This window comes from Phascolarctos cinereus, unplaced genomic scaffold (genome assembly GCF_003287225.1).
Source record: "Phascolarctos cinereus isolate Bilbo 61053 unplaced genomic scaffold, phaCin_HiC Scaffold_726;HRSCAF=1367, whole genome shotgun sequence".
NCBI classification, from domain to species: Eukaryota; Metazoa; Chordata; class Mammalia; order Diprotodontia; family Phascolarctidae; genus Phascolarctos; species Phascolarctos cinereus.
Genome location: NW_027556098.1, coordinates 312,132,657 through 312,155,940, shown reverse-complemented (window position 1 = coordinate 312,155,940; position 23,284 = coordinate 312,132,657). Strand labels below are relative to the sequence as shown.

The 23,284-nt window shown below is 42.3% G+C and overlaps 1 long non-coding RNA gene across 1 annotated transcript; it reads right to left on the bottom strand.

The window, feature by feature from the left end:
- Positions 1-1,093: 1,093 nt before the first annotated feature.
- Positions 1,094-22,945, bottom strand: LOC144454464 (uncharacterized). Its single transcript, XR_013482864.1, has 2 exons — positions 22,457-22,945; positions 1,094-1,855 (listed from the first exon to the last, which is right to left on the bottom strand). It is a non-coding gene; the product is annotated as an uncharacterized LOC144454464 (long non-coding RNA).
- Between the last annotated feature and the right edge of the window lie 339 nt (positions 22,946-23,284).

Sequence of the window (23,284 nt, the reverse complement as noted above, 5' to 3'; positions counted from 1 at the left end):
TCCAGGTTAGCTAGGTGATGCAATGGATAGAGAGCTGAGCTTGGAGTCATGAAGACCTGCGTTCAGACCAGGCTTTGGGTACTAGTCATGTGATCCTGGGCAAGTCATTTATCCTCTGTTTGCCCCAGTTTCGCCAACTGTAAAATTATTATTATATTATGCTGTTATTGTAGCACCTACCTCATAGAGTTGTAAGTATCAAAAGATGACACGGTGCTTAAAAAACGTTTGCTTCCTTTTCTGCCTTACAGGTCATCGATCAATAAGCATTCATTAAACACCTGTGCACCAGGTAAAGTGAGGAAGGTGCAAAGTTAAAAATGAAGTGGTCCCTGCCCTCAATGAGCTTAGATGTCATCAGGAAAAACAACAGGTATGCCTACAATTATGTACTAAATAAATACAAATAGAGGCCCCTGGCACTGTGGAGTCAAGAAAACCTAGCTTTAAGTCCTGTCTGACACATACTGGTTGAGCGACTCTGGTGAGTGACCAAGTTCTTGGTGCCCTGGGCAACTGTTTCATAAAACTGTGAGGACAGAGCATGTAGCTGGGTGGAATAGTGGATAGAGCTCCTGGCCAAGATTCAGAAAGACCTGAGTTCAAATTCAGCCTTAGACACTTACTAGCTGTGTGACCCTAAGCAAGTCACTGCACCCTGTTTGCCTCAGTTTCCTCATGTCTAAAATGAGCCAGAGAAGGAAATGGCCAACCATGCCAATCTCTATCAAGAAAACAACAAATGAAGTCACCAATAGTCAAACATGACTAAACAACAACAAATCTCTCATTATCTCTCTTATGCTCCATCTTCCCTTCTCCCCTTTCCCTCCTATTTCTTTGTGGAGTTAAAAGTATTTTTGTACCCAAGTAGGGATGTGTATAGAATGAGACTGAAATGTCAGCTGCTCCCCTCAACACACACACACCTCTGTCTTTCTCTTTGTCTCTATCTGTAAAATTTGTGCATTTATATGCATGTGTGTGAAAACAGAAAAATATGTGTGTATGTGAGTGTATATACACATGTATGTATATACACATGTATGTGTGGGACAGTGACCACCAAAATTAAGAGTTTGGAGTCTGAATCAAAGATCAGAAAAGGTCTTTATTCTTTCTCATGAAAAAGGGCAAAGCCCTTGTCGCTCAAGCAGTGGCAGCCAGGGATTGCACCCGCTGGCTGTAAAAAGCAAAGTTTTATAGCCCTAACAGCACGTCTCACTCTCTTACCTCCTTCCCACATTGGCTGGGTACTCAAAGCGTACATGGCAACTACCCAACAGAATACCCAACAGAAGCAAACATACCCATATTTGGGAACTAGAAGTATTCGCGAGCCAGGAAGCCGGAGCAACCAGGAACTATCTGCCTGTGCTGACTGTGGATTTTTGAGAAAGGGGAAACTCAACTCAGGGCTTTGGCCTGAGGGAACTGCGCTTTAGGCCATCTCTCACACGTGTGTATATATATGCATATGTGTATATGTATACACATCTATAAATAGACTTGCACTCAATGGGAGGTACTGTCAGAGGGAAGACACCAGCATTAAGGAGGACAGTGAGGAAAGGCCTCTTGCAGACAGTAGGACTGGAGCTGAGTTCTGAAGAAAGCCAGGAGGATTTGCAGACAGGTGGTACAGACCCGGTCCAGACTCTGGGCCCACAGTCCTCGTGTTGCTAGGAGTGGGGCAGCTTTGTTCCAAGGCATCTGGAAAAGCCTTCAGGGTATTTTTAGCTTGTTTCCTTCCTCATCCAGATTTGTCTTGTTTCTCCCATCACTATCCCCCAGCCTTCATTGGGATCTTGATATCAGAGTCTGGGTTGGTGCTCCTGAGAACAAACCCTAAAATCTGAAATAGTTTTAGAAAGAAATTTATTAGGTCAAAAAAAGAGTAAGCCAGAAAGAAGGCATGGCTCCCCTCCTCTAGACTCTGACTCTGGGAGGTTTCCATTAAATAGGATTTAGGCAAAGGTACACAAACCACAAAGATTTTTTTCTTTTTCTCTTTCTTTCTTTCTTTCTTTCCTTCCTTCCTTCTTTCTTTCTTTCTTTCTTTCTTTCTTTCTTTCTTTCTTCCTTTCTTCCTTCCTTCCTTCCTTCCTTCCTTCCTTCCTTCCTTCCTTCCTTCCTTCCTTCCTTCCTTCCTTCCTTCCTTTCTTTCTTTCTTTCTTTCTTTCTTTCTTTCTTTCTTTCTTTCTTTCTTTCTTTCTTTCTTTCTTTCTTCTTTCTTTCTTTCTTTCTTTCCTTTTTGCACAGGGAGACAATCAGGATTAAATGACCTGTCCAGTGTCACACAGCTAGTAAGAGTCTGAGGCCTTATTTGAACTCAGGTCCTCCTGACTCTATCCACTGCTGTCACCTAGCTGCCCCAAGTTATACAATTTTGTCAAGAAAAGAAAGCCAGGTAGGTTGAGATGGTTATCTGTTAATGTAAGCATTCAATAAAATTTGAGTGAAGCCAAAAGACAAAGGGAACCCCAAACAAGACGTGGGTGAGTGACCCATTTTGGGTAGAGCCAGAACCTGGAGGAGCCCCAAAATCCTTGTACAGTGACTGAGGTCAGAGTGACATTCTGGGTTCAAATGATCCTCTGGTCATGTAAAGTTAGATTTCAATAGTATAATAACAATTTTTCTGAACAATGTAATAAAGCATTTTTCACAGGTAAATCAGTGTCCTTGGGAGATATGGAAGCATTTGAGCCTTGGAGAGTGAGGAGGTGGGTTTTGAGGGGAGGGGTCACCTCTCTTCTGGCCCTTTCTCTTTCCTTCCTCAGGCATTCTTGGGATATCAGGTTGCTCTGGCTTGCATAGCTGCCAGCTATTTTGTCCTCCTCTGCCTCCCACTAGCTCCAGCTTCTTCACTTAAGGAAAGGAATGTGGATGAAATAGGAGGGATGAGGTGTGGATTGCAGTTACGGTAAGTCTGTGTAGAAAAGATTCAGTTTCTTGGAAGGCAGAGGCAGACAAACATTTTTTTTCACCCTGACTCCAGCTTGAGGTGGGTGGAGAGGGACAACCTGAACAGAAACCTTTGCCAGGGGTCTAGGACTCTCCCAAAAGCTTTTGAGAGGTGTACAGGGTGTGGCCAGGAGCTATTGGGTTAGGAAATTGGTTATGTGTACATATATGTGATGGGGGTGAGGTGGGGCAATGCTTTGAGTTCCCTGCTGTCCAGTGTGAGATACATTCTTTTTTTGGGGGGAGGGGGTTAGGCAATATGATTAAGTGACTTACCCAGGGTCATACAGCTAGTAAGTGTTATGTGTCTGAGGCTGGATTTGAACTCAGGTCCTCCTGACTCTAGTGCTCTAGCCACTGTGACACCTAGTGCCCCTGCAAGAGATGTATTCTTAAAGCTCCACATTCACCCAGCAGGTTCTATTCACTTTGCAGAGGGGCAGAAAGTTTTTCCCAGTCCACGGAAGTATTGGCCTATACCTTTCTAGAGAAGAGCCCTTCTTACTCACCTCTGAGTGGGAAAGAAAGCTTGGCCTTGTCAGTAACCGGTGCAAAGCATTCTTCTTAACTGTGCTATGCATTTTCCCCCTGGGCTGAAATTCTGACTTTACAGCAGCTTCTGTCATCTCTGAGTTCTTAAAAATCCCGAACCTACTGCTGCATGAGATTTCTGAGGTTGGCTATCCTAACCTTATCATTTTATAAAGGGATTAATCTGAGGCCCCCAAATTGCCCTAGGGCACAAAGGGAGTAAAAGCAGAACCAGAATTTGAATACAACTCTCTGGCCCTTTTATCAAGCCATTTCCCACACTCCAGGCCCAAAGCTGTTTGCATGGATGAATTAACTCAATGGGCTAGCACAGGAAGGTTTGGAGGGGAGTTTTCAGCAAAAACTGGTTGTATTTGTTTATTCAGTTGTTTTTCAGTCCTGTCTGACTCTTGGTGACCCCCTGTGGGGTTTTCTAGGCAAAGATAATTGAGTGGTTTGCAATTTCTTCCTCCAGCTCATTTTACAGATGAGAAAACTGAGGCAAACAAGGTTAAGTGACTTGTCCAGGGTTATATAGCTAGTAAGTGTCTGAGGCCAGATTTGAACTCAGCAAGATGAGTCTTCTTGACTACAGGCTTAGTATTCAATCTACTGTGCCATCTAGCTGCCCCGAAAAACTGGTTACTAATCCTAAAATTATGGTGGATGTGGCCATGTTCCCCAAAACTTTAGCCAAGCAGTGGTGTGAGGGTCAAGGACTGAGAGTGGATAAATAGGGGGATGTGGGAAATGAGGTCTTGTGGGGAAATTGTAAGGAAGTAACCCCAGGCAGAAAAAGGGCAGAGGTTTGTATTAGATTTGGCAAATCAGGTAGAAATCTCTGCCCCACAAATATCTGCTTCCCCATATCTTGGCTCTAGGCCTGGGACAAGCACCCTCTTTCTGCCTGAGCATTATTTCCAGACCAACTTTTGGTAAAGGATTTGGTAAAGGATTCTTAGAATTCTTAGAATCATAGAATGATCAAGCTAGAAGTAGAATTAGGGTTCATCTATCCCTCTATTTTACAAAGAGGGAAACTAAGGTCTGAAGAGGTTAAAGGTTATCCTGATGCAGTTTAGGGGTCCTGGAACCCCAAAATCACAACATGCGCATCCTGTCCCAAAGAATTCAACCCAAGCCTTCTTTCAAGGTTTATTAGAACATTGTTGTATTGGGCAGACTCTTAAGGAGTCTGAACATGAATAAGCAGTGGTTACAAATCTAAGAATCTCAATGGAGACAAGATGGACCCTACATACAGAAAGACTGGGAGGGATCTAGGAGTGGCCAAGTAGTTTGGGCTGACTGGAGGAGGGGTCTAAGGAGATCTGGATGGGACTGGCCAATAAGCTGGGGTGAACTGAACTCCTGGGACCTGGACAATGGAGCCTAACTAGGATTAAGTGTGGGAAATGGCAGGGGACCATAGGGAGGGCTAGGCTAGGTTAAGGGTAATAGAATTGGGAGATTGGGTATAGCCACAATGAAAAGCCAGTTGATGGGATTACACTCTCAGGTGAATGCCAGAGACTTGGCCTTGTGGGAAAGTCCAGGGTTTTTTCTTTTTGGGATTTAGCTCCTATCCTCATCAATACCGCTACCTAATGGCAGAGCTATGATGAGAATCCAGGTCTTCTTTACTCAGTAATAAGGCTGTGTCTCAGAGCTGCTAAAATAGCGACTCTTCTTTCTTCGTTGGCACCATTATGGTAGCTAGTCCTGAAGCAGCTTAGATTTGGGGCTCACATAGCTTTATGGGACACTGATCCTGAAGCGCTGCTCCCCTTTAGCCAAAGTATTTCTGTCTGGGTGGCTCTCATTGCTTCAGTCACCATGCCGGTGGTGGCAGCAAAGACAGCCATCCCCCACCCAGGGCCACAAAGAGGAATCCCAACACTTAGGTAAATCCAATCTGATAATGGCTTCAGTTGCACTGGAAAGGGGGCAGTCTGTCCCCTAGAGAGCTGGCCTGTGACTCCAAGGGAGTATTTAAGAGGGAAGATGGGAGGGAAGGGTGGTAGAGCAAAAATGTCTTTGGAGTAGTGGTGGTGCATGGGACAGTGCAGGCTGGTGCATGGGACAGTGCAGGCTGGTGAAGGACCTTTGGGTGAGGCATGGGAATGGCAGTCATTGTGGGGAATGTGCCCCCACCAGGGAAGAAATATGCCCCCTTAGAATGACTGAACAAGTTGTGGCATGTGATTATGATGGAATACTATTGTACTATAAGAAATGATGGGTAGGATGCTCTCAGAAAAACCTGGAAAGACTTGCATGGACTGATGCAAAGTGAAATGTGCTGTGTATGAAGTAACAGCCATATTATAAGACCATCAGCCATAAATGACTTAGCTATTCTCAGCAACACAACAATCTAAGACAGCTCTGAAGGATTTATGACGAAAAATGCTCTCCATCCCCAGAGAAAGAACTGATGGTGTCTGAACACAGTTTGAAGCATTCTTTTTTTTTCACTTTTTTTCTTGAGTTTTTTTGTCTATGTTTTCTTTCACAACATGACTATTATGAATGTTTTTTTAATATAAATTTATTTATTTTTAGTTTTCAAAATTCACTTCCACAAGTTTTTGAGTTTCAAATTTTCACCCTATCTCCCCCACCCCAAGATGGCATGCATTCTGAATATCCCTTCCCCTAGTCTGTCCTCTCTTCTATCTCTCTCCCCTTCTCTTATCTCCTTCCCCTTCTATTTTCCTGTAGGGCAGGACAGACTTCTGTACCCCATTTCCTGTATTTCTTATTTCCCAGTAGCATGTGAAAACATTTTTTTTTTGGCTTTTTGGTGAGGCAATCTGGGTTAAGTGACTTGCCCAGGGTCACACAGCTATTAAGTGTCATGTGTCTGAGACTGGATTTGAACTCATGTCCTCCTGACCTCAAGGCCAGAACTCTATCCACTGCACCACCTAGTTTTTAAAACTTTAGGTTTTAAGTTTTCTCTCTTCCTCCCTCCCCACCCACCCTCATTGAAAAGGCAAGCAACTCAATATAAGTTGTACATGTGCAGTTATGCAAAACATGTCCATAGTAGACATGTTGTGAAAAACTAACTCTATTTCCCTTAATCTTATCCTGCCCCCCCCATTTATTCTATTCTTTCTTTTGACCCTGTCCCTCCTCAGAAATATTTACTTCTGATTACCCCCTTTCCCAATCTGCCCTCCTATCATCCCCCTGCTCTCTTGTCCCCTTCTCACCCTATTTTCCTGTAGGGTAAGACAGATTTCCATACCCAATTGAATATGTATGTTATTCCCTCCGTAAGCCAAATCCTATGAGAATAAGATTCACTCATTCCCTCTCACCTTCCCCGTTTCCCTCCACTGTAGAGACTTTTCTTTTCTGTTTTTTTTTGAGATAATTTACCCCATTCTACATTTCCCTTTCTTCTTCTCTGAGTATATCCTCTCTCATCCCTTAATTTTATTCTCCAGATATGACCCCTTAATCTTCAACTCACCCTGTGCCCTCTATCTATCTATCTACATATACATACATTAATTTTTTTCCTCCAACTACCCTAATACTGACAAAGGTCTCATGAGTTATAAATATCATCTTTCCATGCAGGAATGTAAACAGTTCAATCTTAATAAGTCTCTTATGATTTCTCTTTCCTGTTTACCTCTTCATGTTCCACTTGAGTCCTGTATTTGAAAGTCAAATTTTCTATTCAGCTCTGGTCTTTTCATCAAGAATGCTTGAAAGTCCTCTATTTCACTGAATGACCATTTTTTCCCCTGAAGGATTATACTCAGTTTTGCTGGGTAGGTGATTCTTGGTTGTAATCCTATCTCCTTTGCCCTCCGGAATATTATATTCCATGCCCTGCGGTCCTTTAATGTAGAAGCTGCTAAATCTTGTGTTATCCTGATTGTGTTTCCACAGTACTTGAACTGTTTCCTTCTGGCAGCTTGTAATATTTTCTCCTTGACCTGGGAACTCTGGAATTTGGCTACAATATTCCTAGGAGTTTTCCTTTGGGGATCTCTTTCAGGAGGAGATCTGTGATTCTTTCAATTTCTATTTTGCCCTCTGGTTCTAAATATCAGGGCAGTTTTCCTTGATGATTTCTTGAAAGATGATGTCTAGGCTCTTTTTTTGATCATGGCTTTCAGATAGTCCAATAATTTTTAAATTCTCTCTCCTGGATCTATTTTCCAGGTCAGTTGTTTTTCCAATGAGATATTTCACATTGTTTTCTAATTTTTCATTCTTTTGGATTTGTTTTACAGTGTCTTGATTTCTCATAAAGTCACTATCTTCCAATTGCTCTATTCTAATTTTTAAGGAAGTATTTTCTTCAGTAAGCTTTTGGACTTCCTTTTCCATTTGGCCAATTTTGCTTTTTAGGGCATTCTTCTCCTCATTGGCTTTTTGGACCTCTTTTGCCATTTGGGTTAGGCTATTTTTTAAGGTGTTATTTTCTTCAGTATTTTTTTGGGTCTCCTTTAGCAAGCTGTTGACCTGTTTTTCATGATTTTCTTGCATCACTCTCAGTTTTTCCTCTACTTCCCTTACTTGCTTCTCAAAATCCCTTTTGAGCTCTTCCAAGGCCTGGGACTGATTCATATTTTTCTTGGAGGCTTTGGATGTAGGAGCTTTGACTTTGTTGTCTTCTTCTGGTTGTATATTTTGATCTTCTTTTTCACCAAAGTAAGATAATATAGTCTGACTCTTTTTGCCCTGCTTGCTCATGATCCCGGCCAATTACTTGAGTTTTAAACTCTTTGTTAAGGTACGAATCTGCTTCCAATGTGGAGAATGTACTGTCCCAAGCTTCAGGGTTTGTACAGCTGTTTTCAGAGATACTTGTAGGGACCTGTAAATTTTCCATTCTTCCAAGGTGGTATGATAAGGGGAGAGGTGTTTACTCCTTTCCTGGCCTGCAACTACAAGTACTCCTTTCTGTCCTGTAACTGTGAGGAGGGGTTCTCTCCACAGCCACTACAAGCTCCACCAGCCAGCACTCCTCCTCACCCCAGCACCGCTGCTCAGAACTGTGGCCCAGATCCAAACACGGGCAAAGCAAGAGATTCCTGCCTCAGCACTGGCAAAGAGATCCCTGCAATCCCTCTCTGATCAGCCACTGGATTCCCCCTCAATCTGTGGGCCAGAAGCTCGGGAAGCAGCTCCCCACTCTCAGGGCCACGATCTTGGGGAATGGAACTGAGACCCCACCTTCCTTTCTCAGCACCGACAGAAACAGACTTTTCCCACTGACCTTCTAAGTTGTCTTTGGCATTGGTGGATTGAGGAGTCTGGAAACCTCCACAGCTGCCCATGATTCAGTTCTCTGAGGCCTGCTCCAGGTTCACTGCGGCCTGCATGCCCATGCTGCACTGCACTGCACTCCCAGCCCAGTGCGATACACCTTTCTGATCAATCATCCAGGTTGTCTTGGGCTAGAAATTTGTTTCACTGTCTTTTTGTGGGTTCTGCTGCTTCAGAATTTGTTTAAAGCCATTTTTTATAAGTATTTGGAGGGGTTTGGGGGAGAACTCAAGCAAGTCACTGCTTTCACTCCACCATCTTGGCAGAGTGAATGTTTTGCATGACTACTACATACGTATAACTTATATGGAATTGTTTGCCTTCTCAAGGAGGGAGGAAGGGAGAGAATTTGGAACTTGAAGTTTTAAAAATGAATGTTAAAAGTTGTTTTTACATGTAACTGGGGAAAAATAAAATACTAAATAAAAGTTAAGAAAAAAAAGAAATATGCCACCTTCGATGTCAGGATCCTGAGACAAATGCCAGTTATAGTTTTGTCTTTAACATCACGCCATTGGGGCAGCTAGGTGATGCAGTGGATAGAGCACTGACCCTGAAGTCAGGAGGACCTGAGTTCAAATCTGGCCTCAGACCAAACACTTGACACTTACTAGCTGTGTGACCCTGGGCAAGTCACTTAACCCCAATTGCCTAAAAAAAAAAAAAACCCATTAAGCCTGTTAGAGAGTAAGGAAACCCTCATGGAAGGTATTATGGAGCTCATACTGCCCATGACCAGCCCTCCCCCCTCCCTTCCAGAAGCCTTAAAAAAAAAAAGAAAAAAAGATTTCCCTAGAGACATTAGGACATGTGACTACATGAACCTAAAGTTTTCCCACTTTTTCAAGGAGTGGAGCACAGAGCAGCAATTTCATGAGCCTCTGTACCCTGCCTCAAAACTTGTCATCACAGGAGTCTGTTGAGGTTTAGGGGTGCCAGGATCCAAAAACCACAATACTTGAGTCTTGCCTGAGAGAATTTGACCCAAGCCTTCTTTCAATCAATGATAAGGTTTATTAGAACATTCGTCATATTGGGCAGACTCTTAAGGAATCTGAACAGTGGCTAGATTTTAAGACTCTGAGGACCTTCTATACAGAAAGACTATGGGAGGGATCTAGGAGTGGCCAAGTAGTTTGGGATGACTGGAGGAGGGGTCTAAGGAAGATCTGGATGGGAGTGGCCAGTAAGCCAGGGACCTGGACCACATGACCAAGGGAGAATGGAGTCTAGATAGGATTAAGGGGAGGAAATGGGGGGAAGGGGGGCATAGGAGGTAAAACAATAGAGGGCCAGGCTAGGTTAAGGGTAACAGAGAATTGGGAGATTGGGTGTAGGCCAGTTGTTGATTTTATAGCCTCAGGCGAAAGCCAGAGATTTGGCTGTGGGGGAAAGTCCAGGGTTTTTCCTTTCTGGAATCCAGATCCCAACCTCATCTAGTCCACTTGTCTTGCTTGCTTGCAGAAACTTCTAGTAGGTTGGAGTTGGGCCTAGGTAGAACAAAGCCACAGGACTCTAGTGAGAAAACTTCTGCTTTGGGCTCTTCTAGTCACTTTTGATCAGTGTGATAAAAAAGAATTTAGTTTTGACTCTGAAACAATAGAGACTTAAGCCAGAAAGGATGGTTATTATGGAAAAAAAGATCTGAGGGTTCTAGTGGGTCACATGGCTAATTGGAGTCAGCAGTGGGGTGTTGCAGCCATAAAAACCAATGTTCCTCAAATCACACTGATTCTACCTATTGGAAGGGACTATCTTGTCCACTCAGGGCATGAACAGGAAGCCCCATTAAGGCATCCCCTAACAAGCACCTGTCCAGCCTCTGGTGAAGACATCCACTGAGGGGAGAACTCGGCATCTTCCTAGGGAGCCAACTGCACTTTGGGGTAGCTCTGATTGTTTTTCCTTTTATTAAGCTTAAACCTGCCTCTGTCCCCTACCTCTTTTAGGTCAATATGGGGCTGCATTAATTAAGGACATCGTGTCCAGAAAAGGCAGGTCACGTTCCCATAGTTCTTTGCCCTGGCCAGACTCTATTTAAACTTGAGTGTTCAGTCTTGGGCAGCACATTTTAGGAAGCTGAACACAACCCATGTGGGAGTTTAGGGTTTGGAGCCAGAACGGAACTTGAAAGTCATCTACTCAAATCCCCTTATGTTGCAGATGAAGAAACTGAGAACTGCAAAAATGAAATGACTTGTCCAGGTCTCATATCTAGGTCTAAATACTTCAAGAGGACAATGTGGATGGTAGGGGACTGGAAGGAAATCAGATCACACACTGAGTGAATGTCAAAACCAATTCTAGAACCCAGACCTCCAGTCTAGAACCTGGTGGCCAGTCTTTCCCTCTCCCCAATCCCTCCTCCACACAGTTGCCAAAATCATATTCCTGAAGCAATCGGACCATGTGACTCCCCTGCTCCAGACGCTTCAGGAGCTCCCTCTTCATTGACTCTCAGTTAAATACAAACTTCTCATGTTGGCATTTAAAGCCTTTACATTCTTGCTCCCTCTGGTCCTTCCAAGCTCATTGCAGATTATTTTTCGGCACACATTATGGTCCAGCCCAAGCATTCCCACTGGCTATTCCCTGAATTCTGCATTCCTCCTCGTGGCCTTTGTATCAAGGATCCTCCAAGCCTGCCAAGTCCTGCCTCTGAGGCTCCCAGGCTGCTTCCAAACCTCAGTTCCTTCACCTCCTATAGGAAGCTTTTCCATATTGCCCTAGCTGTTAGTGTTCTCTCCCTCTTCAACCTACTCTAAATTACCTTGTTGTTCAATTGTTTCTGACTCTTTGTGACCCATTTGGGTTTTTCTTGGCAAAGATACTAAAGTGGTTTATTTCCTTCTCCAGCTCATTTTACAGTTGAGGAAACTGAAGAAAACAGGGTTAGGTGACTTGCCCAGGGTCTCATGGATAGTCAGTGTCTGATTTGAACTCAGGAAGATGAGTCTTCCTGACTCCAGGCCAGCCCTCTATCTCTTGCCCCACCCAGCTGCCCCTGGACCCTAAATAGCTCCATAAACATCTCAACATACATGATTTACTCCTCTAGGAGAGAGTCTGTTCCTTGAGAATAGGGACTCTTATTCCTTTTGTCTCCATATCCCCAGCACTTAGGCCAATGGAAGGTGCTTAGTAAATGCTTATTGGGTTGAAGAGAATCTGACTATTGCCCAGGTTAGCATTCTTTCCCATCTTTGATGACCCAATTCAAGCTTGCAGATGTTCTGGTCCTTTGATGTGGAGGACCAATGACATCACTGGGTGATATCTTAATTTGCTTGTGAATTTTGGATTTAAGTGAGGCAGAGTTGCATGAAGTGCCTCATTCTCTTTTCCAGAGTCATCTAAGTCCAGGGGCAAGCCAAAAAGCAGGACAAATGGTTATGGCCTGGGATTCAGTGGATGACCCTGGTGTCTTAGACACCTGACCAATCTCTAAGCCCTCCACAGCACCTGCTTCAGCTGCCTTCATGGCCATTGAAGCAAATTGTGCTCATCCTCCCATTCTGCCAGGGGATGTCTTCACAGGCTTGGGGTAGACATCCCCCTAACTCACCTATGGGTTTGAGGCCTGTCAATTACCCTCAACCTGGTTTAGCCTGTCTGCTGAGGTGGTTTTACCAGGGGGTGGCTGCTCTGCAAGCCATAGAGACACAGGTGAGAGTTGAGTGCCAGGAGGATGCCAAAGGTGGATAAAGCAGTCCTGAAAGGGCCTCAGCAAGCCCTCCCACCAGAGGTGCTAGTCCTACTTGAACACCCCATACACCCCAACTCAAGTCTCTTTCCTCCAGGAAGCCCCCAGTGATGTCCCTCTCATTTGAATTCCTGCAGGACAGGACATTCACAGTCCAAACCACCCCAATAAGCACTGGATTCACTCTTTCTTACTATAATCATGTCTTTCCAGCTAGATCAGGAGTTCTGTGACAGCAGGTACTGTCTCACACTTCTTTGAATCTCAGATGGTGCCCAGAGCAGTGCTGGACCCAAAAGCTGCTCAGTTAAGTACTTAGCAGGATTTGATAATCCTTCAGGCCTTGTTTCTTATCAGCTACACCCTTTGCATATGACTCTACCATCACCAAGACCTACTCTTCCCTTCCCCCTCCCCACCCCTCCAAGCTCATCACCAGAACTCATCAAAGCCATTGTATCAGCTTTGATAAGCACACCTCACCAGTACCTCCTTGGTCTGCGCTCCTATAATTGGAGGCTTGAGGGAGGGGCAAACCTTTTCTCCTAAAGGCTCCATTTGAAGAGGGTTCAGAATCCCAGTCAACTCTTCATTTCTCATCAGCTTTACCCTTTGCATTTGACTCCACCCTCATCATAAACTTCACCAGGTACCTTCCTCCTCCTAACCCCTAGCCCTTTCAGCTTCTCCTTGAGGTCTGGGCCTGTCTTTCTTTTTCTCATTTGTATCTTAATACAGTGCCTGGCACAGAGGTGTTTAATAAATGTTTGTTGTATTGTGTGTTTCTTTTAACATCAGTTTCAAAATTTTCCAGTTATTTGAGAGTGCCAGGCATTCCTAGAACAATCCTGACCTCCAGTGGCTACCAGAGGAACTGGAACCGGGCTGCTGCCTCCGGATACATCAAGGATTTTGCAAAGTTTCTGGGTGTTGGATAAGCTCCCCAAAGTTGGCTTGGGATGTTCCAGGGACTTCTAGCCATGAGACAGGAAGAACAATTAGGACCTCAACTAGAACACTACCAAATATATGGAAAACTGTGTAGGATTCCTCATAGGTCCCTGAGCAGAAGTTTTACTATCTTGGGATAAAGAGCAATGCCCCTCTATTTTGTGTCCTCCTCTCTCCTTCCTTTTCTCTTTCTCCATCATGATTCTTTTTGAGCCAGGGGAATGTGTGGAGTGCCCTAAGATTTGATTCCAGAGCTGAGGCCCTCTTGGAGGTCATCTGCCGCAAAGTACTTCTAGACAATAGGACTTTTGAGTCATCTCAGAGAAATGAGAGGTTTTCCCTCAGTGGATTTCCCTCAGGCATCACTCTTTTTTAAAAGCTTTTTTATTTTTAAGCAATTGGGGTTAAGTGACTTGCCCAGGGTCACACAGCTAGTAAGTGTCAAGTATTCGGTCTGAGGCTGGATTTGAACTCAGGTCCTCCTAACTTCAGGGCCAGTGCTCTATCCACTGCACCACCCTGCTGCCCCCAGGCATCATTCTTAAAAACAAAGTGTTCAAGCATGGAGACTCTGCTGCTTTAGTAGAGATCCTGTCCCTGACAGGCAGGGATTTGTTGTTCAGGTTGCTCCTTTAAAAGAACTAGAGAGGGGAGAAAGGGTCGGAATTCTCTTCATCCTTTAATACCAAGTACAAATGGCACCCCCTCCTTAATGCTTTCACTTTCCTTACTGATCAAAAGTGACCTTCTCAGGCTTCACATAACACATCTTAATTTGTGTGCATAATGGTCTGTATTTCTAATATATTTTAAACTGTAATTAACATATGGGAAGGACAGGAGGGAGGGGAGAAGAGGGGAAGTGGAAAAGGGAAGGGAAGGAAGGAAGGAAGGAAGGAAGGAAGGAAGGAAGGAAGGAAGGAAGGAAGGAAGGAAAGAAGGAAGGAAGGAAGGAAACGTGTTAAGTACCTACGGGTTAGCAGGCATTATGCTAAGAGCACATAGATGTCACTTGTCCTTTATCAGACTACAGGCTCTTCTAGAATAGGGATTTTGTGTGTGTGTGTGTGTGTGTGTGTGTGTGTGTGTGTGTGTGTGTGTGAGACTGCATTAGTGATATAGTGACATGCATTGCCTTCCAGATTGAAAACTCCCTGAGAGCAGGTCTTGTGTGTTCTTCATCTTTATATGTCCCTCAGCATCCAGGACATACATGCATGCACACATACATACATACATAGCAAGTGCTTAGTACATGTTGGTGGAATCTTATTTAGTCTAAACCTCATGACTTCACGTGAATAGCAGCAAGTAAAGCAGGAGGATCCTGACCAGTGAGTGTCTTCAGAACACCTGAATCCTATAATGGTCCGATCAATAAGCATTTATTAAGTGCCTTCTATGTGCCTAGTATTGTGCTGCTCCCTAGATACAAAGAGAAAGTTCCTATCACTCCTTCCTTCTGAATGCCTCCCTTGTCTTCACAGGCACCTGCTCTTTCCACTCTAGCTTTGGCCTAACTGAACTTAAACTGCCTCAGTTTCCTCATTTATAAAGGTTTGTACTAAGCCATTTCTAAGCTCTAGATCTTATATTCAGTGTTCTAGGCTGAACTCACGGCTTCCTCCAATATTTAAGCATTCCTGCCTACCTGCCTTTGTTCATATCCTCGCCTCTTCCCCAGAATCTCTCTCCTTCTGTTCTCCCTTATCTCATTCCATATGGATCCTGCTCAGCTCAAAGCCCACTTCCTCCACGAAGTCTTCCCTGAATCCTCCCACTCCCCTATGATCTTTCTCTCCTCTGAGCTTCCATAGCACTTGTGGTCCGTAAGACTTCATTTGATGAGTGATACAGTGACGACAGGTTTACATAATGTGTTCCAGCGTTTTGAAGGAAACAAGACCAAAGAGCTGTGAAGTGACTCATCTGTGGCCACCCTACTCAACAGCAGAGCCTGCATTTAAATCCCTGTGCCCTGACTCCAGGCCCCCGGAGATCTCTTGCCAGCTCATCCCAGCTGCTTTGTATCATCTGTTCTTTTTTCACGGATCAATGTTCTGTCTCTCCAACAGGACTGTAAGCTCCTTGAAGGCAACACCATGCCTCACTTTTTTTTTCCAGCCATGCCGATGATCAACCTTTAGTCTGGAGTCACTTCATTTCTTGAGGACAGCTAGGATAGAGTTCCGAGGCAAAAAGACTTCCTGAGTTTAAATCTGGCCTCAGACACTTACTAGCTTGGTGACTCTGGGCAAGTCACTTAAACTTTTTAGCCTCAGTTTCCTCATCTGTAAAGTAAGCTGGGGAAGGAAATGGCAAACCACTCTACCCCAAATGGGTTCATGAAGAATTGGACATGACTGAAAAACCACTGAACAACAAACCCTTCTTTTCTTTGCTCTTTCCCCAGATGCCACCATGGATATGATTTTTCTATGCAGCCTGTTGTTTCCTCTGGTCCTAGCCAGTGGAAAGTGGACTCCCCTGGAACTTGGGTGGGAGAGGCGAGAGTCTGCAGCCCTTGTGTGCCCCAGAGCTGCCTGAATATCTCGATGCTGCCGTATATGGCGTTCGGGTTCTTTCCCCTGAGCAGGGGCTGGGAATGGGATTCAGCTTCTATGAGGAGACTCAATACTGGTCAATTTCACTGGCCAGATCCTGGCTAGGATCTCTGTCTCTGGTTTTGTTTGTGATAACTCAACATGCAGAGTTACAAAGACGCAAATTTGTTGTAAGGAAACACTTCCTAAGAATCAGAGCAACACCAAAGTGGAATGAGTCACCGGGGAGGTAGCAGGAGATTCTCCTTTATGGCGGGGTTTCAAATAGAGTCAGCATGACTCAACTATTGTGAAGGGGATACCTGGTCACCTGTGGGTTGTGCTGTACTGGGGGTTCTTCATATATTTATATTTAGATATTTAGACTATTGTATTTTACTATCATTGGTTTCTTTAGAAATCTTATGCATTTTATTTTATGAATTTGAAAACATCATTTTGAGGAGTCCATAGGTTTCTCTGACTGTCAAAGGGGTCCATGACACAAAAGTTGAGGCCCCCTGGGCTAGATAATACCCTGTGATCTCTTCCAACTTTGATATTGTGTGATATGGAGTAGAACACACATGTAATTAATCATATTAAACATATGATATAGTCTCCAAAGTATATATTTGTTTATTCATTTATTTTAGATTGAGAGGCAGCTTGGTGTAGTACAGTTGGCCTCTGAGCCAGAAAAAAAATGGATGTAAGTCTTGTCTCTGACACATATTAGCTGTGTGGTCCCAAAAAACTCGTTTAACTTCTCACTGCCCCAAGCCAAAGAATCTGAAAGTGTGTTCTGAGCTCCCCTGTGGGTCCCACTGCCCTTCCCAGGGTTCCTAGAGGACAAAACTTCTTTCATAAAAATACTGAAACCTTATTTGTCTTTTTCACTCTCATTCTTTCACAAGCATATAGTGGAGTTTTCCAGAGGCTACAAAGATGTTATTAATTTACCTTATTGCATTTTATGCAATAGAACATTTTCAAATAGTATTATGGTGCCAGTTAATTTATGGCATTATTTTGAGACCGATCATTCAGAATTTAAAGAAAAAGGAATTGAATATTTTATTTCATAATTACATTTTTTCTTTTTTGGGGAGGTGGAAGGGGTAAAATGACTTGCACAAGATTACACAACTAGCTTTGTTTTTCTTTTTGGTGAGGCGATTAGGGTTAAGTGACTTGCCCAGGCTCACATAGCTATTAAATGTCAAGTGTCTGAGGCTGCATTTGAACTCAGGTCCTCCTGACTCCAGGGCAGGTGCGCTATCCACTGTAGTACCTACCCACCCCAGAACTGAATATTTTAAACATTGACACGATGAGCTTTTTAAAAGCTAAAAATTTTTCATTGCAGCTTCTTAAACTAGAAATGAAAAAGTCACTGAAGTGTCTTACAAGGTTATTTTACTGCATTAGCTGGGTAAGTACATACAGTAGCTAAAAGACTGATAAAGCTTTGAACAGTTGACATTTCTGAATAGCTGCTGGATGAAAAGCCAGTAAGTGCCACTTTCCAGTTAGACAGGAACTCACTGAATTAAAGATTTAGCTGCAAACACGAGGACTGTTACTATTTCATCTGCAGGACTGTACTTTTGCTCGACAAATGGACAGATCTACAGACATTAATGAACTTGCTGTTTTGCTTCGTCTGGTGTCAGCACCAACAAAGCATCGAAATGTCTGTTATGTTCCTGGCATAGAGTAGGCGCTTAATAAATGTTCATTAATAGATCAGTTGATTATGTGAGTGCTTAGCAACAAACGAAAGAGGTGCTGAAATGTTCAAAGCATTGAATAACCTTTTTGAATCTCATGGTTTATCCTGGTGTGGCTGCATTGGTATTTGTGTTGATGGTACAAAAGCAATAGCTTTACCAAGCTGCTGGTGCCTTAATGAGAATCAAGGCAGTGGAACTAAATTGTGCTAGTCATCATTGAGTGCTTCACTGCCAGGCACTCACTGTAAAAAATAAAAATAAAATGCCAGTTCCATTTAAGAATGTCCTTGGGGAAGCAATAAAAATTGTTACTTTCATTAAATCTTGGCCTTCAAGTATACTTTTTTTTTAATATTCAGTGTGACAAAATGGGAAGTGTGCACAAAGGACTTGTATCATCTCCCAACTTAGGATAGTTGTCTCAAAGAAAACCCCTTGTTTTTGTTTGTTTTTCTATTTGCATTCAAATCGAAACAGAATGAAAAGTTTGGAAATAAATCACTGTTATAAATTACCAGCCATGGCAGCCTATGTGGAAGAACCAGCTTTTGCTTTTTTTTTTTAACAATAAGTAAAAAAAAAAAAAGATTGAGTATAATTTAGACATTTGCTTCTTTATAGAAAACCATGGAAATGTTTTTGTTTTTGTTTTTGCAAGTTATTGCAAACCTAACCTAACCTGTTTCTTTCCTTTTATATGATTTCTTTTTTTTTTTTGGTAAGTAGTATTTCATTTTTCCAATTATATGTAAAGATAGTTTTCAACATTCATTTTTTATAGGATTTTGAATGCCAAATTTTTCTCCCTTCACTCCCCTCTCCTTGAGACAGCAAGCAATCCGATATAGGTTATACCCATGCAATCATGTTAAACATATTAAGAAAAAGCCCTTGTGCAGCTGTTTAATTCAGGAGCAGAACTAGCACTTTCTTCATGCGGCACCATTTTTATTTGAAATAATGACTGACAGACAAACTATGGTTATTCAGACTCAAGTATTTGGCAGACATTTTCTAGAACATGAACAAAGTGAGCCTGTCACTTCAAGAAAAAACAACTGACAGTATTCTTGCCAGTGATAAAATATGAGCTTTCAAGTGAAAATTAGAATTTTAGAAAACTTGTAGCTACGATCTTGACATCTTCCCAATACTGAAAGACTTTTCTAACAAGATTGGTAGTGATAGTGATAAATGGGATTTTTTTTGATGTTGTACAATGAAATGTGTCAACCATTTGGAAGATCTGTATAACTCAGTGAAGCAATATTTTCCAAATGACCAATGCATAAAAATGCATGGAAGAAAGATCCATTCACACTGTATGATTGACCAGTGGATTTTAATATAACAGAGTATGGAAAGTTCATTGATAGGATCTCAGATTCTATGTGGCAACTAACCTTTAAGAACTTACCACTTGTTGAGTTTTGCTATAGTATCAAAAAAGAATATCCAGAGTTATCTGAAAGGGTTAATTTTTTTAGTCAATTATATATCTGTGAAGTTGGATTGCCTTCATTTACTTCAACCAAAACAACATATTGCAATGGATTTGATGTAGAAGCAGGTATGAGAAGCCATATCTAATCATGTCATCTGTTCAGTTAGATATTAAAAATATTTGCAAAAAATGTAAAATAATGCCACTCTCCTCACTAAATTTTTTGGGAAAATATGGTTATTTTTCATTAAAATGTGTTATTTGTGTTAACTTATAACGTATCTATTGTGATATATTTAAATGAGTTGCTAAATATTTTAAATTTTTGTTTCAATTTTTAATATGGTAAATATCAATAGATATAACCCACATAAACAAAAGCTCTTTGAAGTCCTCAATAATTTATATGAATGTAAAGGGAAAATAATAGAAGGGGGAAATGGCAAATATTGGAGGAGGTATAGAAAAATTGGAACACTAATATGCTTTTGGTCGAACTGTGAATTGGTCAAACCATTTTGGAGAGCAACCTGGAATTACGCCCAAAGAATTATGAAACTGTGTATACACTTTGACCCAGCAATACCACTATTAGGTCTGTTTCCCAACATGATTAGGGAAAAAGGAAAAGAGCCTCAGAGCAGACACTTGACACTTACTTGACACACATACAAAAAAAAAAAGAAAGAAAGAAAATGAAAAAGAAGAAAGAAAGAAAATGAAAAAGAAAGAAAAAGGAAAAGAACTTACAAAATATTTATAGCATTCCTCTTTGTGGTGGTAAAGAACTGGAAACTGAGAGGATGCCCATCAATTGGGGAATGGCTAACAAGTTGTAATATATGATTGTGATGGAATACTACTGTACTGTAAGAAATGATGAGCTGTTTGATTTTAGAAAAACAGGGAAAGACTTGTATGAAATAATGAAAAGTGAAATGAGCACAGCCAAGAGAACACTGTATACAGTAACAGTAATATTGTTTGAAGAATAACTGTGAATGACTAATCTATTCTGAGTATTATAAATATCCAAAACAAGTACAAAGGACCTATGAAGGAAGATACTACCTCTAGAGATAGAATTGATAAATAGAAGTATTCATAGTATAATTTTATACAAGCACATATATACACACATACATACATATTTTATATATATATATATATATATACACATACATACACACATATATATGTCTCAAATGGTGGCCTTTCTTAGTGTGGGGCAGGGAGGGAGAGAGGGGGACAGTTTCAAATTTAAAATGTAATGAAAAAAATTAAATTTTTTAAAAGGAGTGTAAAGGGGTCCTGAGAGAACTTCCAGGGAAGGTGCTGACCAGCACTGATAGAGGAAGTTCCTCATTTTGTAGTTTCCTATCCTAATGAGATCACAGGTCCAGTCCCTAGCCTTATTTTGGATTAGATAACTGAGTACCTTGGTGTAGGGAACTCCCGGTGAGGACACTCCCTCTACCAATGCAAATCAGCACCTCTCCTGTGACTATAAGTCTTTGGAGAATTGCCAGGGCCATTGGTGTGGGCCACACAGTATGATCAAAGGCAGAACTTGAAGCTGGGTCTTCCTGAATCGGAGGTCAGTTATTTATGGATTCAGAGGCTCCTTGCAATAATTCCTTGGTTTCCAGGTTGAGAAAACTCCTTAGCATGAGTTACCTTGTTCTAGATGTAAAATGCATTGCAAAACCTAAAGACTTATATAGATGCTATTATCATCACAATCATCATCATCTTTCCAAATGGATTGCCAGTGTTAGGTGTCTGGCATGTTATGGGTAATAAATATTTTTTGATTCCTTGATTGAGTCAGATCATAGGCATTAGAACAGGAAGGCACCCTCTAGATCTTCTAAGCAAGCCCCTTAATTTTACAGATATATAGAAAAAGAGATTCAGTAACCCAGTGGTGCATGAGTACTGGATTTGCCATCAGAATGTCAAGGTTCAAATCCCAGTACTGCCCCTAGCTCTCTGTATTTCCACTGAATTTGCTCTCTCCAAAGTTACTAATAATTTCTTATTGCCAAAACCAATGGCCTTTTCTGAGTCCTCATTCCTCTTGACCTCTCTGCAGCCTTTACCATTGTTGATCACTCTCTTCTCTCTAGCTTTTCAGGACATCACTCTCTCCTGGTTCTTTTCCTGCTTGGCTGACCACTCCTTCTCAGTCTCCTTTGCTGGATCTTCACCCAGATAATGCCCTTTAACTGTAGGTGTCCCACAGTCTCTTCTCTTCTCCCTCTGTTACATAACTTAGTGACCTACTCGGTTTGTATGTTTAACTGCCATCTCTGTGGCACAGTGGATAGAGCACTGGGGCTTGGATTCAGGAAGACTCATCTGGGAGGTCTCTCCCCATCCGAATCTACCTTCCATTCAGCCACCAAAGTGATTTTCCTAAAGTACACATTCAATGTTTCACCCTCACCCCCCACTCAAGTTCCAATGGGTCCCTACTACCTCCAGGATCAAATTCAAAATACTCTGTTTTCTATGCAAAGCCCTTCATAATCTAGCTCCTTCTTACCTTTCCAGGTATCTTAAACCTTACTCCATTGACATTTATTCTTCAAGCCAATAACACTGACCTCCTGGCTGTTCCATGAACAAGACACTCCATTTCTCAGCTCTAGGCATTTTCTCTGGCTGTCTTCTATGCCTAGAACACTCCCTCTCCTCTGTTCCAACTACTTACCTTCCTGGCTTCCTTTAAGTCACAACTAAAATGCTACCTTCTACAGGAATCCCATAGAAAAAAAAGCGCTTTTTAATTGTACATAATCAAAATTATCTATTTTATATCTTCCCTAACCCCTCTTAATTCCAGTGCTTTCTCTCTTTTAATTATTTCCTACTTATTCTGTATATGGCTTGCTTTGTATATATTTGTATGCACGTTGTTTCCTTTTCCTTTTCCTTCATTAAACCATAAGCTCCTTGAGGGCAAAGACTATCTTTTGTCTCTTTTTGTATTCCCAGTGCTTACTAAGGTGTCTGGCACATTTGTTCAGGCATTTTTCAGCTGGGGTTTTCTTGGCAAAGATACTGGAGTGGTTTGCCATTTCCTTCCCCAGCTCATTTTATGGATGAGTAAACTGAGGCAGACAAGGTTAAGTGCCTTGCCCAGGGTCACACTGCTAGCAAGTCTCTGAGGCCAGATTTGAACTCAGGAAGATGCATCTTTCTGACTCCAGGCCTTGCGCTCTATCCACTTAGCTGCCCCACCAGGCACATAGTAAATATTTAATAAATTGTTACTTACTGTTTTTGGCAGAAGGTTCTCTCAGGGTGAGTACATTTCCATAAAAGAGTGCTTGTTTTTCCCTCTCTCCTTTGGTGCAGTAGCTGTGGGAAGCCTAAATCCATGACAGCTGTCCAAAAGTACTATGGGCAGCCTTGTGAGGCAGAGGGCTCAGTCTCCAAGCCAAGGTCAGATGATCACTTTGCGGAAATACTGTGGAAGGAATTCCTGCCTGCCTCTGCTTTAGATGGCTTCTGAGACTCCTTCCACTGCCGCAAGTCTGGAGTACTGTCTTTGAATATTTTCAACTAGTGTCTCGTGGAAGAAGTAGTCTTTGTGACCAAGGAAGGCAATTTTCAGCTCAACGTACAGCAGGAGTAATGAGAAACAGCTAACCATTGAATGGGCTGCCTTGCGGGAATGAGTTATCCCCTCACTGCAATGTTCAAACACACACTAGATGACCATCTGTTATGGATATTGTGGCATGAATCCCATCACTGGACAGGAAGGAATTTGAACTGGATGATCTAAATCCTTCCAAACTTCAATGATTCTTCCCCACCCCCACCCCCCATTCCCAAATGGACCTTCCTAGAGAATTCCCAGACAGAAATTCTCCCTACCAAGGCAGACCAGCACCTTCTTTTCAATTTATATTCCTGGAGAGCTGCCTAGGGCAAGAGAAGTTAAGTGGCTGGTCCCAGGATCACACAGCAGTACCTGTCAAAGGCAGGATTTGAACCCAAGTCTTCCTGACTCTGAAGCCAGTCCCCTATTTATTATGCCACACTGCCTTTATAATTCTAGATATTCTAAACACTTCTGAGAAAACATCACTTCTGTCTA